The sequence below is a fragment of the Cryptomeria japonica genome, chromosome 7, assembly GCF_030272615.1.
Source record: "Cryptomeria japonica chromosome 7, Sugi_1.0, whole genome shotgun sequence".
In the NCBI taxonomy this organism is placed as follows: Eukaryota; Viridiplantae; Streptophyta; class Pinopsida; order Cupressales; family Cupressaceae; genus Cryptomeria; species Cryptomeria japonica.
Window position 1 is genome coordinate 794169921 of NC_081411.1, and position 15142 is coordinate 794185062.

Sequence of the window (15142 nt, forward strand, 5' to 3'; positions counted from 1 at the left end):
GGATGTCCCATACTTGAAACCTAACACAAACACCATGCAAGATATACCGGTAACTAATAACACAACACCAGATAAAGAAGAAAGAACAACCGGTAATAGCACAAAATACATAACTGGTAAACAATATGAAAAAATCTTATGACAATTTGAAGAATTACATATGCCACATGTTGGATCATAGTCCAGGATAAAAAAAATGATTACAACACAAATACAAGATTTGTAGATCATCTACACATCAAATTGGCCTCCGATAGCAGTCTATCAATTTAACCCTAATCCAAACCTCAGCCCTTCCAGCTTTAGTCCTACGAGACCAGAATCTCACCGTTTCTAAATCTTTGCTCAATCTTGAACTTTTGTCTTCTATCTTCCATCTTTTTTCCTCTCAAATAATTCACAAAACTTCTATTTATATCATCTACAAATAATAACAACTTGACCAGGTCATCCCAAAGACCAACCGGTTCATAATGAAACGTGCTAATGGCAACATGTCAGCTCAAATCACTAAGATCATCTCCAAAGTGCATAAAATATCATGCAGTTCTCTGGGAACATCGGACAAGGCATAAGAAACATAACTCAATGATCCGCAAGTCATGAAAATCAACCGCAACCCAAAATCATCTTCGCTCAACACACTACAAGACAAACCAGTAAGAACACATCAACTAGGCCAATACCAGAATTGATATCTCACACATGAAGAAATGGCATGATCTCCAAGCAATTTCACTGCTAACTGCTCAAAGTGGTAAGAACTGCACCAGTTCTCCTGCATTAGACTCTTAGGGTTAATTTAAAAGTGAGACCCATCAATTGATCTAGTTCGGCAATCGGTCAATAGGTACTTGCAACTGCCTTAGGGATTTGATGATCTGATTATAGCTTCCAGCTACCTCTCCTTAGTGATCTACCAGTCCAACCTGTAGCCTACCTCAATTGGCAATCTGAACAAGTCCACAAGTTTCCTCAACTTCCTTTCCAACCAACTGGTGCATAACTAGGTCTTCCTCGATCAACAGGTTCACAAAATAGCTCTCATACCATTTGATGCATTCAATGTAGGGATATCCAATGAAGAATGTCCCATCCTTATAGCCTAACACAAACACCATGCAAGATATATTGGTAATCATTAACACAACACTAGATAAAGTAGAAAGAACAACCAATAACAGTACAAAATACATAATCGGTAAACAATATGAACAAATCTTATAAAAAATTAAAGAATTACATATGCCACATGTTGGATCGCAGTCTAGGATACAAACAATGCTTACAACACAAATATAAGATCCGCAGATCATCTACACATCAAATTGGCCTCCAGTAATAGTCTGTCGGTTCAACCCTAATCTATACCTCAACCCTTCTAGCTTCAGTCCTACCAGACCATAATCTCATTGGTTCTACATCTTTACTCAATCTTGAACTTCTATCCTCTCAAATGATTCTCAAAACTTCTACTTATACTATCTACAAATAATAACAACTTGATCAAATCTACCCAAAGATCAATTGATTCATAATGAAATGTGATAACAGTAACATGTTGGCTCAAATCACTAAGAACATCTCCAAAGTGCATAAAACATCACACAGTTCTCTAGGAACATCTAACAAGGCATAAGAAACATAACTCAAGGATCTGCAAGTCACAAAAATCAACCACAACCTGAAATCATCTTCACTCAACACACTGCAAGACAAACCAGTAAGAACACATCAACCAGGCCAATACCAGAAACAATATCTCATTTGAATTAAATCCAAATTCCATGACTCTCTAACACGGTAAAGACAAGGAACTCAAGGTGATAAATCCAAATCCACAACACTAAATTCTCAAACATGAAGAAATGCCATGATCTCCAAGCAATTCCACTACTAACTACTCAAACCGGTAAGAACTACACCAATGCTCCTGCATCAGACTCTCAGGGTTAATTGAAAATTGAGTCCCATCACTTCATCTGGTTCGGTGATCAGTCAATAGGTACTTTCAACTGCCTCAAGGATTTGGCAATCTGACTACAGCTTTCAGTTGCCTCTCCTCGCCAATCTACTAGTCCAACCTACAACCTACCTCAATTAGTGATCTGAACAAGTCCACAAGTTGCCTCAACTTCCTTTCCAACCAATCAGTGCATTACCAGGTTTTCCTCGATCAACAAGTTCACAAACCAGATCTGATACCATTTGATGTAGTCAAGGTAGGGAGATCCAATGAAGGACATCCCATCCTTGTAGTCTAACACAAACACCATGCAAGATATACTGGTAAATGGTAACACAGCACCAGATAAAGTAGAAAGAACAACCGGTAACAACACAAAATGCATTACCAGTAAACAATATGAACAAATCTTATAACAATTTGAATAATTACATATGCCACATGTTGGATCATTGTCCAAGATACAAACAATGCTTACAACACAAATATAAGTTCCACAGATCATCTATACATCAAATCAGCCTCCGATAACTGTCTGTTAGGTCAACCCTAATCTGGACCTCAGCCCTTCCAGCTTCAATCCTACCAGACTAGAATATCATCGGTTCTACATCTTCGCTCGATCTTGAACTTCTGTCTTCTATCTTTTGTCTTATGTCCTCTCAAATGATTCACAAAACTTCTATTTATATCATCCGCAAATAATAACAACTTGATCAAGTTGGCCCAAAGACCAACCGGTTCATAATGAAACATGCTAATGGTAACATGTCAGCTCAAATCACTAAGAACATCTTCAAAGTGCATAAAACATCATGCGGTTCTTTGGGAACATCAGATAAGGCATAAGAAACATAACTCAATGATCTGCAAGTCACAGAAATCAACCGCAACCTGAAATCATCTTCGCTCAACACACTGCAAGACAAATTGGTAAGAACACATCAACCGGGCCAATACTAGAATTGATATCACCATATTTAATTCCAAATGCCATGAATCTTAAACATGATAAAGACAACAAAATCAAGGTAATAAATCTAGATCTACAATGCTAAATTCTCAAACATGAAGAAATGCCATGATCTCTAAGCAATTCCACTACTAATTGCTCAAACCGGTATGAACTACATCGGTGCTCCTGCATTAGAACTTGTGGCTAGACCTAAGGATAAGAATGTTATTGGTACTAAATGGGTATTCAGAAACAAATTGAATGAAGTCGGTGAAGTTATCAGAAATAAAACTAGACTAGTTTGCAAATGATACTCATAGCAAGAACGAATTAATTATGAGGATACTTTTGCTCCAGTTGTGAAACTTGAAGCTGTTAGAATGTTGCTTGCTTATGCTACTTATAAACATTTAAAGGTATAGCAAATGGATGTCAAATCAGCCTTTTTGAATGGTGATCTAGAGGAAGAGGTTTACATTGAACATCCTGATGGATTTTCACTGTCGGATGATGGAGACATGGTGTGTAAGTTGAAGAAAGCTCTTTATGGATTAAAACAAGCTCCTAGAACTTAGTATGCTAGATTAGATAAATACATGTTGAAATTGGGATTTACTAAAGGTATTGCTGACAGTAATCTGTATTTCAAGATTGAAATGATAACATCCTGATTGTTGAAGTCTTTGTTGATGATATTATCTTTGGTGGTGATGATGACTTGAGCATGAAGTTTGTCGGTGATATGCAGAAAGACTTTGATATATCTATGATTGGTGAGATGAAATTCTTCTTAGGTTTGTAGATTGTAAGGTAGGAAAAGGTATATTCATATATCAAACTAAGCATGTGAAGGAATTGTTGAAGAAGTTTGGGTTAGATGACTCTAAACTGGTTGGGACTCCTATGGTGACTGGTCGTAAATTGTCTAAAAATGATGAATCTCTAAAAGCTAATCAGAGTTTGTACAGATCTATGGTTGGTGGAATGCTATATCTTACTTAGAATAGGTTGGACATTATGCATGTTGTGTGTATGGCTACTAGATATCAAGCTAATCCAAAGGAGAGTCGTGTCACTATTGTTAAGAGGATATTCAGATATCTAAAGGGAACTGTGGATTACGGTTTATGGTACCCGAGGAATGAAGATTTCATGTTGTGTGCCTACATTGATGCTGATTGGGCTGGTGATGTAGATGACTAGAAGAGCACTACTGGTGGAGAATTATTTTTGGGTAAGAAGTTGGTTTCATGGGATAGCAAGAAACAAGATTCAATGTCCTTATCTATTGTTGAAGTTGAGTACATTGTTGTTGCTAGTAAATGCACTTGGATAGTTTGGATAAAGAAAATGTTGAAAGATATCAGAGTTATTCATGATGAGCCTAATGTAATATATTGTGATAATTCCAGTGCTATCAACATGTCAAATAATCCAATGAAACATTAAAAAAATAAACATATATCAATCAAATATCATTACTTGAGAGAGCAAGTCAGTGAGGAGAAGGTGAAGATGGAGTATGTATCTACAAAAGAGTAGATAGATGATATTTTCACTAAGCCTTTTCCTACAGATACAATTGTCTATTTGAGAGATAAACTAGGGGTATCCACCCCTCCTGATGAGAACTAGATGCATTGAGTTGCATCGATCCAGTAGATTTCAGAACTTTATCTTTTATCTGGATTTGCGAGTTGGTACTACTCTACTAGAGTAGTAAGTGTTTTGGGGAGAGTGATTTATGTTTCTATAGAGATTTTGGTTATCTTTTTTGGAGATCTTTGGCATTGTCATCAAAGGGGGAGAGAGATCATGTGAAAAACTTATTTATCTATCTTGATCTTAGGGGGAGCTTGTTGGTGATATCTTCTTTCTTTACATTGACTTTTTTTCACATTCATATGTTGCCATCAATGCCAAATGGGGAGATTTTTGGATATAGTTGATTAGTGTTTCTGCTAGGATATGTTGTTGTCATTGATGTCAACATATTCTTGAGATTACTCTGGTGTGATTGGGAAGATTTTCTGATCTGGTTTGCAGTTCTTTGTTTTACCAGACTCTGTCGGTATTCCCTCCGGTATATTTCGGTGTGATCAAATCTAGTGGTGAGAATTTGGGACATTGTTTTGGTTGGTCTTGTGTATCTTCATGTTACATGGTTTGTTATTTGGCACTCCATAAGTTATCTTTCTTTGTGAGAGTTGTTGATTGGTTATGTTCTTGAGCTTCTAGACATTGACAGATGAAGATTTGAAAAATGGTGTTGATGTAACTATTCCGGATGATTCTAATGTGCTTGATGGTGTTTTCTAGTCATGTCATATTTGATTTGGTGATCTCCATTGATCATTGTATGATTTATTGGTGGTTTTCATCAATCAGAATTGGATTTTTGTGTTATGCATTATTTCGGGTGGTGTAGCATGTTGCAGTTGATCTTGGCATGATTTCTAGTGGAGTTGATCATTTGGGAATTTGAATTAGGTCCATGTTATGTCATGTAAATCATTATATTGGTCCAATGATCAATATTTGTATCGTGTGATGTATTTTTGTAATTTATGTTAGAGGGTTTAGTCGACCTTGTTATCAAGGTTGATGAATTGTATGTATAGGTGAGTTATTCATGTAGTTTGGGTGTCAATGTTGTGTCTATATTATCAGAGAGAGATTTGTGTGTAAACAAGTGATTTATTATTTGGTGTTGTAGGGTAGACATATGTTCTTAACTGGAACTATAATTAGGCATTTGGAAATGCTATTCTTTTAGTTCACTTCTTCCAGATTGTATTCTGAATCATATTGTAAGTCAATGAGACTTACTTGAGGGTTGTAGCCTTCTGAGCATATATCTTTTGAGCAATGAGCTCTAGGCATTGTGCCTGAATGCATGTGCATTCCCCATTGGAATATTTTCATATACTACTATAGAGTATCATCTTACTATGGGTAGGTTCCCACCATGCTCTTTCCTTAGTTGGGCTTTCCACATCAAAATGCATCTATTCCAAACATCAATGCATCTAGGTCTAGGTTCAGAGAACATAAATCAATGAAAACGGACAAACAGATTGACAAGACTTCCCAAAATTGCTCATTGGCTCACTAATTGAATATATAAAGCTCCTAGAAGATGTGAGAGGACAAAATAAGTCCATGATAACATAAAATTGGATTCACAAGTCTCACACATGAAATTCAACACCAAATCCCTACACCTCCTTTACACAGTCATACTCAGAAATACATCAAACTCACACAACAACACAAGGAGATGTAGTAAAGAAAAATGGAATACAAAACATCAATACAAAGGCATTTTAAAGACTAACAAAAATACAAGGAAAGGAATACATAAATTCATAAAGACAATATGTAGAATAAACATCCCCAACAATACTCCATTTTCCAGATTTTACACATATATATTTGTATAAGCATAATTCAATCTTTCCCAAACCAAAATCACAATTTTTAAACACTAAAAGCTTCTCTACAATAAATATCCCAATAGACACAATGAAGACAATATTTTCAAATTGAAATGTCAAGAGAGTTGAACCTCCAACCTGGAAAAATTGAAGCGGAGACAAGGAAACTTGAAGTAGAGCAAATCCAACTAGCAAATTCCAAATTCAATCACCAAATCCAAACTCCAAATGCAATCGAAATGCTCGCGGATGGTAAATTGACAACATTCCCAGAAAGCTCAATAAATAAACAATTAATTCAAAACTATAGAAAATCATCAACCAATCAAAATATTCTATAAAACTATATAACATACTTACAATACACAATATCGAGGTAAGTAATATTTAATAATATTATTTACTTACCCCCACGAAATCAACCAATAGGGTAAAGGGGTAGATAAACTATATAATATATCATATTTAATATTTTAATCACTCACTCAATAATAAAAGAGGATTAATACAACAAAAGCATAAAATAAGCTTTATGGGCAAATAAAATATGAAAGCCCAATATTTTAATTACAATTAAATACCAAAGCCTCAATTGTATAAATTAATTAAAATAATTCAAAAGGCCCAAATAAATAAATAATAAACAATAAATCAAAACCAATTAATAAATAACAAATTAAATAAATAAAAGCTAACACTATAAAATCCAGTTAAATATAAAATCAAACCAATATAAAAAAATATTAATAAACAATAAATAATTAATAATAGCCAATAGAAACTCCAAAATAAATTAACTGAGACATACAACATGGGCGAAAATTTGCATTTTTCACATTTTAGGGTTTCTGAGGATAAGCGGCACTGGGGTGAGGAGGCTCTTTGTGACCCTCTGCTGCCACGTGGTCCTTTTGGGAATCATTCTGGCCATGTCCTGCAGTGGGTATTTTGAAATGGCATTTGGGTGGATGTGTTATCAAAGGCTCATTCGGAGTGGCGTCAGGGGCATCCGGGCAGTCTGCGATCTTCATATTTTAAGGGTTTCTTTGGGTCGAGGAAGAATTTTCTAAGACATGCTAAGTCTCATGGGATTGGAGGGTCTAGAAAAAATCCTTTGCTAAACCATAGCCCTTAGAGAAAACCTGCTCACGTGGCTCGGCCAAACTTTGTTGCCCCTACTATGGGGACTTAACCTGTATCACCAAAGAAGGTTTGGTCTCCAATGTCATGTATTTCTGCGACTGATGCCCCTTTGGATAAGAAAGTAGGGGATTTGCATTCCTTGGTAGTTATTCTTCCAGTTTGGGGAGATAATGTTTTTCTTTCTAAGATCCATCATGAAATTTATTCTCTCTGGTTTGGCACACTATACTTTTAGGTTCTCTCTGCAAGCACTTTCCTTGTCATTTTTGATTCTGTGGAGGCTAAACAAAAGGCTTCAGAAAATTCATATTTGTGGGTAGGGCATAATTTAATTTTTGTAGAAGATTGGAAACCTTTTTTTTTGCATCACAAGATATTGTTAAAAATAAACCCACTTGGTTTTCATTACCTGGCCTCCCCTATGAATTTTTGGATTTAGATATTTTGCAAAAAAATTGGGGATTCATTTGGGAAATTCATACATTCACATTCAGTTTTCAAGGATGGGGGGTTTTTGGTGAAAATTTGTGTTTTGATTGCTTCATCTACTGTGATTCCTTCTAATTGTAATTTGAGGTCTATTGATGGTATTTGGCGTCAGAGTATTATCTATGATTCTGAGTGGTTTTCTAAGGCTTCAGTAATCATGGATGTTGGTCTTTTTGTTTCTCTTTAGGGTATATCTTTTGTAGATAAGGTCTCGTAGCCTAGGATTAATGTTTCAAAATCTAAATTTGTTCCTCTCACTTCTAAATTTGATGAGGTTTGTCGACCTACTCACCCTCCTCTGCACGATGATGGCGAGAACCCTTCAGTTTTACAGAAGGATGGGGAAGGTGTAATAATTGTAGGTTTCCCTTCATCTATGAAGAATGGCCCACTCATCAATTCTTTGATAGATGTGGGTCCAATGGCTTATTGTATGGAATCTTTCCTTCTTGATGATGAATTAATTTCTAAAGTTTAGAAAGTGGTATTTGATCACAACATTACATTAAACTCAGATGCTATGGAGAAAATAGTTGATGCAATTGATCAAGATTTGGTTAAATTAAACTCCTCTCTAGTTATCCCCCCAACTGGAAATCCTTTGGATATCTTGTCTGATCAAAATCAAGATGTTGAAGTGGCTTTGGGCTTATCTAGGGAGGGAGTTGGGAATGTAGGTTTGGATCCTATGATTAATAAACCTCTACTCCAGTTTTCGTTATCCCTTGCTTTACCTTCTCCTTCTCCTATGAAGAGGGGTAGGAAACCAAAGACCTTTTACACACAATTAGAAATTGATGTTGGCATTCAGTCTACACTCTTGAGTCCAAAGTCAGGGTCTAGTAAAAAAAAAAATTTAGTCCACCTTTTACTCGGTCCATGGCTTCTAAGCGTTGCCTAAAGTCTGAGCTAGAGAATGTTGATCTAGCAATTGAGAAGATGGGAGAGATTGCCTCCCCTCAAGGGAAATGAAGATTGTATCTTGGAATGTTAGGGGCTTAAATGCCCCTAATAAATGACATCTCATTAAATCTCAATTGGATTTAATGAGGTGTGATGTGTTACTTTTGCAAGAATCTAAGTTAAATTGCCAAGGTGCTGATCTGTTGTTTTCCAAATAGAAACCTTGGAACTATTGTGTATCCCCCTCGATGGGGGATTCTAGGGGTTTGGCCTTCCTTTGGAAGGATATGACTATTGAATTGAAATTGGTTGCTTCTACTCCCTACTAGATGTTGGCTTTGGTTAGAAGTCATGTTTCGAATATTAAACTCTGGTTGTTTAATGTTTATGGTCCAATGTCAATCGGGTGTAAGAAAGCTCTTTGGGATTCCTTATCCCTTACACTGTCCCCTCTTCATGGTCAGCTTGTGGTTTTGGGAGGAGATTTTAATGCCATCTCCTTTGATGATGAGAAGTGTGGGGGAATTCTTCCTAATAAGCGTATCTTGGAAGATTTTTCTGCTTTCATTTTAAATAATGACATGGTGGATTGTAAAACTTTGAATGGGTCATTTACCTGGACAAATAGGAGGAAGGATTTCTCATAGATTGTTGAGAGACTGGATCATTTTCTTGTGTCAGGCAATTGGATTTCCTCTTATGTGGATGTGGTTGCTTCAGTCTTGCCTTATGTTGGCTCAGATCATTTTCCAATTCTGTTATCCATCTTTGATGACAAAGCCCCTGGTCATTCTTCTTTTAAGTTTGAACCAATGTGGTTTCGTGATCCTTCCTTTTTATTGCTTTTACAATCTTGGTGGTCTGCGGCTCTGTATGTTCATGGTTCAAGGATGTTTTGGTTTGCTAAAAAGATTTCTTATCTTAAACTAGAAATCAAGAAATGGAATGTTTTGCATTTCAAAAATATTTTTTTTGAGAAGGCTAAGATTCAGGAAGAGCTTGAAGCTATTAATGATAGGGTTATGAATGGTGGCATGGATTCTTCTACTTTTTAGAAGCATAAGTCTTTGAATTCTTAGTTAGAAGAAATCCTTTCCAGAGAAGAAATCTACTGGTGACAAAAATCCAGAGATTTATGGTTGAGTGATGGGGATCGAAATACCAAATTCTTTCACACCTCAACCAAATTGAAACTCCAACGTTGCAGGATCTCTTCTATTCAGAACTTTGATGGGGTTGTTTTAACTGAAGAGTAGGATATTGTTAATGAGGGTGTTTAGTTTTTTAAGTCATTTCTTTCAAAAGAGTTATTTGTTTTTAGTGATAATTTTGCCTCTTCCATTCCTAAGCTTATAATGGATGAAGATAATGCAATGCTCATGGATCCTTTCTCCATTCAAAAGGTCAAAGATGTTGTCTTCTCAATGTCACTAGAGAAGGCTCCTGGTCCTGATGGTTTTACTACTCTCTTCTTTCAAAAATGCTGGTCTTTTCTTGAGGGAGGATCTTCATTTGGTTTTAGAAGAAGCTAGATGTAATAGGACTATATTAAGAGAGATTAACTCAACTTTAATTGCTCTTATTCCAAAATGTGAGAATCCTAAGTCCTTTTTGGACTTTCGCCCATTGATTATGCAACACCTTATATAAAATTATTATGAAGGCTATTTCATTAAGACTCACAAAGCTCATTCCTAAAATCATCTCAGGTTAGCAAGGGGGCTTTGTCCCTGGTAGGGAAATGACAGAAGGGGATATTGTGGCCCATGAGATTCTTCATTCCATCTCTCAGTTATCTATTCTGGCTATGATTCTCAAATTGGATATGATGAAGGCCTACAATAGGGTAAATTAGTAGGCACTATTGTCTGTGCTCATGAAATTTGGGTTTAGAACCAAATGGGTCAAATGGGTTCAGGCTTGTATTAGTACGGCTAGATTCTCAATAATTTTGAATGGTTCTCCAAGTGGTTTTTTTGCCTCGTCTAGAGGCCTTAGGCAAGGGGATCCGTTATCACCCTTTTTGTTTATCATTCTGGTTGGAGCCTTTAGTAGAGCCATTTCATGTGCCAGGGAGAGTGGCCTATGGAAGGGGATTTCCATCCCTCATATGACCTCGTGCCATACTCATTGTTTATGTGTGGATGATATTTTACTATTTGGCATAGCTACTATGGGGGAAGCTCAGGTCATTAACAAAATTATTTTGGATTATTCTTTGTTCTCTGGGCAAAAAGTCAATCAAACCAAATAAAAAGTTTTCTTCCTTAATGTCTCCCCTCTGGTGCAGACCAGATTGTCTCAGTTTTGGGGCTTTTCTGTGGGTCAATTCCCTTGCAAGTATTTAGGGTTGTCATTTTATATTGGCTCAAAGAAGCATAATTTTTGGGAATGGGTTTCAGGGGCTATCTCATCCAGGATTCTTTCTTGGTCTCACAAGTGGTTAATTTTTCCTATTAAAATTGTGCTTATTAGAGTTGTTTTAAATGCAGTTCCTATCTATCTGTTATCCATTTTAAAGGCTCCAAAAAAATCTGTGGTTGCTCTTCAATCAATTGTAAGATCTTTTTTACGGAATAATAATGTTAACAAGAAGAATAGGATCTCCCTATTGGCTTGGGATAGGGTTTGCGCTCCTAGGGAAAAAGGAGGTGCTGGGATTAAGGACCTAGGTAAGCAAAACTTGGCTCTTGGTGCTAAGTCAATTTGAAAATTTTATAAGTAGCCTACCTCTAAATGGGCATCCATTTTATCTACAAAGTACCTGAATAATTGTTCTAGGGAGGCTATCTTCACTACTTCTTCTCTTGCCAAGGGGTTTGTGATCTGGAATTTTATGATTGAGTGTAGATCTGTCATTTTTCTAGGATTACCCTGGCTTATTCATAACAGTTGTAAGGCTAGGTTTTGGGATGAAGTCTGGAATGGCTTCCCTATATTTTCTAGTCTTAGGGATTGGTTTCCCCTTATGTCCATCCTTAAAGCCTCTTGGGGCATTTTTGTGGTGGATTATTTTTTTGTAGACTCCATGGGTTCCCTGCCTATGGCAAAATGGAAATCAATTGATTCTCTTCCGGTGGATCAAGATATTAAAACTGCATTTGTGGATGAGCTTAAGAAAAGCCCATTACTCTTCTTGGATAAGGATGATGAGCTCATTTGGACTTATTCAAAATCAGGGGAATATTCGATCAAAGAAGGATATAATTTTTTGTCTTTATATGTTAAAAGGGATGATTTGCCATTTAAGCTATTTTGGCATGCTGCTTGTTTGACTAAAGCAGGGGTGTTTGATTGGCTGGCTGTTCAAAATATAATTCTTACTGGCATGAGATTATATAGGCTGGGTATTACTGTGGTTTTTCCTTGCATCATGTGTGGTGGGTCCCTTGAATCTATGAATCATCTCTTCCTGCATTGTCCCTTTGCTAATCATTTCTGGTATTGGCTTTTTAACAAGTTAAATTGGAGGTCTTCTCTTAGTAAGGACCTTAGATCTCACTTTATGAGCTAGCCTCTGTTATATCCATCTACATTTTATGCTTGCCTTTGGATAATTGCTCCTTCTATTCTAATTTGGAGAATTTGGCTTGAGAGAAACAATAGGATTTTTAAGAAACTTTCCTCCCCTTTGCATGATGTGCTCTTTTGCATAGAAAAGTTCATTTCTGAGACTGTCTTGGCTTTCATCTATAAAGGTTCTAGTGTGCATAATACTTACACACCTTGGGACAATTGGGTGACCAAAAATTGGGCAACCTTGTAAACACTCCCTTTGAGTGGTGCAATTTCTCAACCACGACCTTTAGTAAATAGAAAGGAAGTAGTTTGGTTGCCACCTTTGGCTTCAAAAGTTAAATTCAACTTTGATAGAGCCTCTCGTGGTAATTCTGGTAAATCTACCATTGGGATTGTGGTCTCTAATGATAGGGCTGGTATCATAAAAGCTCAATGTCAATGTATTCCCTATGGGACTAACAATGTGGTTGAACTTCATGCTCTTTCCATGGGTCTTGATTTGCTTCTTTCATTACATTTGTTGGATGTTGTTATTGAGGGTGATTCTCAAGTAGTGTTTTACATGGTTACAAATCGCTCTTCCCACTCCTGGCATTTAAAGTATTGGTTGAATAGTATTCTTGATCAACTTGAGTTGTTTAATTCCTTCACTATGGTGCACTATTTTAGAGAAGCTAATAAGGTGGCAAACTTCCTGTCTAATAAAGCATTGGATGAAGATATCCAAGACTTGGTTGAGGTGGCCTCTAGTTCCTTACCTCCTCATCCGGTTTAACTAGTACAGGTTATTTGCATAAGCATGGCCTTGTGCCTTGTCTAGCGATTACATTCAGGCATGCAGTTTAATGTGGTGGTGTCTGACTCTTGGACATTACTTCATTATGTCTGCATTACTGTGTGTAATCACAGGGAGGGTTCGGGTTTTTTCTTTTCTAAGTGGTTAGAATTTGTGGTGTGTGGGAGTCTCTTATTATCATGCTATACTCTTTGTTTTCACTCTTTGTTTGTTTATTCTTACTCATTTGCAATAGATTGACCTTGTACCTCGCTGGACAATTATATTTAGGCATGCAACATTATGACTGCATTACTATGTAATCTTAGTCTCTGTATAGATCTGCTTTTAATGGAAGATTAGCTAGGGATTTGTAGTGTCCGGGGGTAATTATATTATGCATGATTGAAATCTTCCCTGCAATGATCATTATTGTTATATGTCATTTGCTTATTCCTTGATGACTACATGGATTTCATGTGTTTATCTCATGCTCATTATGCTCCATTAGTTGGTGTACTTTCAGTTTTATGGCATCCTTTACCTTCCTTTCCAAGTGGTGGTAGATTTTTGAGTTTTATTGACTTATTTAGGATATCGCACTTGTGTGGATATCTTGGTTTATTGCTTGGCATGTTTTTGATTTATGGCTATGTGCATCATGTGGATATTGTCATCATTTTTTATAAAGGTGGCGGCTTCTCATTGCTATTTTGCATGTATCTTTTTTGGGCTTGCTTGAGGTAATAGTTATTGTGCCAACCTTTCGTGGTTGTGTTGCTTTCTTATGATGACATTGAGCTCTTTATACTCATGTGCTTTCTCTTGGCTTTGCATTATCTTTCTTGATGGAATCAGTGGGTTACTGCATTTTGATGCCTCGCAAACACTATGATTTCTAAGACTTATGTTTTGGATGATGAAAAGTTTGGATGTCTTTTTCAAGTTTATTCACTAGATTTTTCTCTAGCTTTTCACAAAGTTTTGGGAAAGCGATGGCTGGCGGAAAGCACAAGTTGTTTTCTTATTGATATTGCATCTCGGTTTCTCACTATCTATATGGATGTGCTTTTGGATTCTGCTATGGTCAGGGCAATTTTTGATGCATATTTGAACTCCCATTTCTACACTACTGATGATTTGGATAGTGCATTATCTAATTACCATTTTGAATTTGGTGATTTTGAATATGCTAGTTTTATTTCTCGTTCTCAGTTACTATCTTCCGGTTGGCATGGGGAACTTCTTTCAATTTTAAGGAATGGTTTGATATCTAACTCATATGATGATACATTATTTGCTATGGTAGCTCTATTAGATCATGTATCACTAGATTGTTTAGCTACAGCTGTCAATATATTTGTAGGAATCCACTTTCTTTTAGAATCAATGCACACCGTTTGGGCTTCGCTAGTGTCAGTTTCACCTATCCAGATGGTGCCTCCTTCATCTCCTCCATTGGAAGGCTCTAGCACATGGTTCTTGAATTCCTTGGCATAAAGACTCTTGGTTTTGCATTATAGTACAGGTATTACAAAGCAATAGAGAGCAGGAAGATTTTGGTCCACGGGTTTTTGAGCAAGGCTACGGTTTCATCTACAGAGAAGTTTATTTTTTGAGAATTATCTATTGGGTCTGTTAAGCATCATATGGCCTCTATGTAAAGTTGCTATTATAGGTGACCACATTTTCTAAGCGGCAGATTGTATACAATTTTAGGATTTTGCTATAGGTTTATTTTATGAGCTGTGAATAGAGGTTTTCTTTCCAGGATTCTTTCCTCCAGTATGCTCTTTGAATCCTGTGTAAAAATAAAAATATATATTAATAAAATTAGTGGAGTATTCCACTTTTATCAAAAAAAATAAAATAATAGCCAATAGACAATAAATATTAAATAATCATCCAAATAATAATCAAATAATCAAACTATCACATAAATAGCCTATAGTATT